Here is a 4,977-nt window from a genome sequence, read left to right on the forward strand (position 1 = left end):
GTGAAGAACAAAACCTCAGGGTGAGCCTGACAGAGAATTATGCATGAAAGAACAGAACCTCAGTGTAAGATCACTGTAACTACTGATGCAAATGGATTATCTGCTATTTACTAATAGTACGCGGACATCTAACTGTAGCTTTCACTCCATATAAATAGAGCTGAAAATCCACTATAACTGTGTAGCTACCTGCATGCATTCAGGATATTTGCTTTGTTCGATGATAAAACTAGCTATTTCTAAATTTATGAATCGGCATGTTCCTTTGGGTCTCAGCTTCTTTGTTTTTAATCTCCCAGCACTGTATTTGTATAGGCATAACAAATAATAAGAAAAAAAATATGTATGTGCACTATCATCCAAAATAGCAAGGACTTGTCATGAATATCTAGCCAGCAAACTCATTCTACAACCTTTAGAACTCCTTTAAGCCTTATGATTTCATGGTGGATTCAGTTTTTACCAAAATGCTATTTACAAAGAGTTTTAGATAAAAAGAATGCATGCTTTTGAGCCATCTTAGAATCAAAGGGCATTTATAAAATATTTATCCAATCAACTGTATCACCGCGTGCTGAGTATGTCATTCCAGCCACTTAGATAGAGAAGGTAAATGTAGTTAACATGTGTTTCATGGTAAATGGTCCAAAATATTCAACATGCCTTACTTCAGAGCAGCTCTAGAGTTAACAGTATTTCATGTAAAAGTCAAGTTTCCTTCTTCCAAAGTCATAGTTTCGTCTGTCTGTATCATCTGTTACCAATATTTTGCCCTTGTCACATTTTCTCCCATTGCTAGAGAGTTTTGTGATGAGTTTATCATTGTGATTTTATTTTGGTCCCAAAGCATGAGTAATTCATTTCTCAATTGATTTATGCTATTTATAAGTGCCACATCAACCATTATTGAAGTTCATCTTTTGAATTCTGACAGCTCTGGTAAATAAAACACTCTCTGCCACAGAGGAATTGCTGAGGTCTGTTTGGAGGAATTCTCAATTGACCTCATTGACCAAAGGCAGTCAGCAATGCCTTTCCACAAGCCCCAATTACAAGAAACTGCTCTTACCATGAAGACAAGGTGTGCGCATCTCCTACTTTGATACTTCAGTATGTCAACAGTACACAGTTGTTTCTATTTGTTTTATGTATCTGATCAATGTACTAGTCAAATGCTTCTGCAAATACCATGCTCCAAACACAAAGTCTTCCTCTAAAAAATGCTGGAAAAAATACATGCGTAATTATGTTCAATTGTTTGTAAAATCCTACTCATGTCAAGGAGGAAAATGCACATGCACGTTGGCACCAGATGAGTGCTGTATTGTCGGTTATGCTAAGAGAAGGCTTGTGTGTTGTTATCTAGTAAGAGGCAGGTGGTCTAGCAAGCCCCTTAAACAACTGGCAGCGTAGTTTACGTTCCGCAGAGCAGCTCCCTCCTCCTATTTTAACTGGCATCGCGTCACAAAGCACAATAGTCACTTGAGTTAAGTTGTAACACACAGACCGAGACTGACCTTATTCCCACACTATTCTGCAAGGCTGGGGCAGGTTATCTTGTTTGCTCACACTGAACACTGTTTGGAGGCCCATCCTATTCAAGTATTTATCTCTACCAATACCACAGTATTGTTAACAATCCTTTAACTGTCCTAAGTATTGTGAAGACCAGAATACTTTAACTTCTGTAGGCACTGTCACAGATAACTTGGAATTCCCTAACTTGGAACTTTGAACTCTGTTAAAGACACCCAAACTGTTCATTGGGAACGAATAAACCAAACGCCATGTATTAAGAACTATATACTATTTACCTGAGAGGTAACTATAATGTGATAAACTTCAAATGCTTTGGAAGACTGTTCTGGTAGTAACTGACTAATCAATCCCTCCTCATGATGATGCAGGGAAACCCTTCACCACCAGGGAAATGCCCAGGTCTGGGACAGGCTCACATGGACATCTTGCCCTGCCTGCTGATCATCCTTACTGAATCCCACTCCTGCCTACTTCACCAAGATAAACTCTGTCATCAGGGCTTCTGATATTAAAGGAAGGAATTGTCAAATTCTCTGTCTACATCTGCTCTACTCTTTCAACACAGATTCTTTATCAGTGGTCCAAAAAGACCAGAAGAGCGGTAATTTATCTGAAGTTGTTTTCATAAGCAAAGCTCTGCCATTCTGGAAAAAAAAAAAAAAAGTACACTCGCCTCATTTATTTCATTTGAAGCCTTGACCAACTTTCAGGTGATGACCCTTCTCTGTTTACAGTTTTGTACAGTTTGGTTTTTTTTTTCCCTAAGTTTTAATGTAGCCGCTGGAAGAGTTTTATATCTCATTCTAACTTTCGGCAAGATGGGAACAGAACACATTCCAGGCTTGATATAAAATAAAAAATTCACCCTTTGGGATCCTTCTTTTTAGACTGACACCTTTCCTTCGCCAACACCATCCCTTATTGTCTTATTCTTTAACCATTTGGTGATCACTTTTCCAAAGGCTGCCTATGCAGAAACAGAATAGTTCCACAATTATTTAGATCATAATGTCAGTCAAAGCAATTCATTCTCTTTGGTCTCTTAAGAGCTCGTAGCTATTATAGTCACGTGGACTGCCACACAGAAAGAATGCATTTGAACAAAATTTGACCACTTGACCAGGAATCAGTTTGATCAGAACCTAGTTCAGTTAACAGTGTTTGTTCTGTGAAACAGAAAAACTCAAAACTGTCATTTGTCTCATGGTCTCCTCTCTTCTCTTATATGAAAACCAACTGGCTGTCAATCAAGTCAAAGCTTAGAAACTTTCTAAGGAAAAATAAGCATTTGCAAACTGAAATGAAACACAAATCACTTCAATAGCTTCGATTTGTACTTCGGAAAGTGTCAAACTAAACTAATCACAGTAGGAATTGTTGGAGTATTAGCTCTGGATTTGAAGTTCTTATAGTTTTTCAATGTCTGTCTCCCATTTTGGGCTGTCTATCAGATATAATAACCTTGGAAATCCCATCTTCTGTGTTAGTTCTCTGTTTAGGGCCTCAGGGAACAGCTATAAAAATGAATTAGTCCCGTGAAAACAGAGTACTTATGGGTGTTTTCTGCATGGTTTTTGGACCACAGAATTCTATAACCTGATTCTATAACCTTGACTTGACAGGAGTGCAAGGTGGCAGATACACAATATTGGAGAAGGCAATGAATACAAACTCACAAAGGTGATTCTGCATTGTTCCACCCATCCTGACTCAAATGTCTATAAGGAAACATCGGTACTATTCTCAAATTATATGAAAAATCAATTTACTGCCTTCTTTATTTGGGATCTGTAGCCTTCATTTTAGACAATTACCAAAAAAGTAAAACAACAGTCTTCTTTCCTGTTTCATGTAGTGCTGTTTTTGTATTGCTGCTACTAAAATTTCTTGCTCTCCTAAGCAACGGTTCTAAAAAGTGATCATTTGAATAACCCTCCGGAGGAACAGGGCAAAGCGGTTAAGACCAATGGTTCTTTCACAAAACTGATGCTTTCTTATTATATAACCTTGGGGACGCTATCTAATCATCAAACCTTAGTCCTCTCCTTTTTTCAGTAAACTGAAAAAACAAAACAAAACAATAAACCGAATTCACAGAAATGAGGTTAAATGAGATAAGGCATGCTGAGACTGAGCGCAGCTCATCATTACTATTTTTTACAAATATAAATTATGAAATATGTTCCTTCTAGTACAAGTTGCAGGATGCAGTATTTATTTTTTTAAAGATTGTGTTGAACTTAGGGACACTTCTAATACTTTTATGTGCTAGGAGGTTTTTGCATTGAATGTGTTCACATTTAATATCTTAATTACATAAATTGCAGAATCCAGTGTCTATATATATGACAAATTACTTAAAATAGATATCCCACAGGTGTGTGATGGTACCTCCTCAGCAAACCTCTGTGGCCACATTTTCACCAAGATAGTAAATATGATCATAAGCAAGAAGAGTTAGGAAAGCTGCCAGTTAAGCGGTCCCAGTTTTGTCCTGGGCTTCTCATCAAGAAAGTATCCATTACTAAGTTATTAAATATAAAAATGACTGGGGTATGTTGTACCAACTCTTTAGGAGACACAGGCCCACATCTAAATAAGCATGAATTTAGGTGAACTCATCGTATATACCGAATAGGTAGTATAAGTTGACAACATGCCAATATGCCCTCAAATCCATTTACTTATTGGATGACTGCTCTGGTCCTATGCTTGGACTGGGTACATAAAACAGACATATTGGAGGTTACAGTCCAGTGTCAAGTGGGAGAGACAGATAATAAACGATATATTTATGAACTGTACTTTGTACTGTGAAGAATACAACCAGGGCACAGTGTATTTGTATAAAGGGTAATTACCCACCATAAATAGCCCAAGAAAGGTTCTATGGGGAATTAACATTTAGGTTGAGATCTGAAGGATGGAGGTGTCAGTAATGTGACTAATCAGGAAAGAAGGTATTATGGACTGAACGTTTGTGTCCCTCCAAAATGCATGTTGAAATCTTCCCCCTCAGTAGGAAGGTATTATGAGGTGGGGCCTTGAAGAGGTAATGAGATTGGATGATGTCATTTTGATGGCACCCTCAGGAATACAGTCCCCTGTTGAGAGTTACGAGAAAGCTTGCTTCCCCACTCTGCTCTCCATCCAAGAGGACACAGTGAGAAGTCAGGGGTCCGCAACCTGGAAGAGGGTCCTCACCAGAACCCCACCATGCTGGCGCCATCATCTTGGACTTCCACACTCCAGAACTGGGAAAAATGAAGTTCTGTTGATTTTAAGCCACCCAGTCTGTGGTAGCTTGTTAGAGCAGCCCAGATTGACTAAACCAGAAGGCTTTATGCAAAGTGGTTAAGGATATTGAAGAGAAGTCGGGCAGGGAACAGTTAAATGGGAATGCTCCTGAGTTCCTGCTTGCACAAAGAGGATGTCTAA

Source organism: Neomonachus schauinslandi, chromosome 3 (genome assembly GCF_002201575.2).
Source record: "Neomonachus schauinslandi chromosome 3, ASM220157v2, whole genome shotgun sequence".
NCBI classification, from domain to species: domain Eukaryota; kingdom Metazoa; phylum Chordata; class Mammalia; order Carnivora; family Phocidae; genus Neomonachus; species Neomonachus schauinslandi.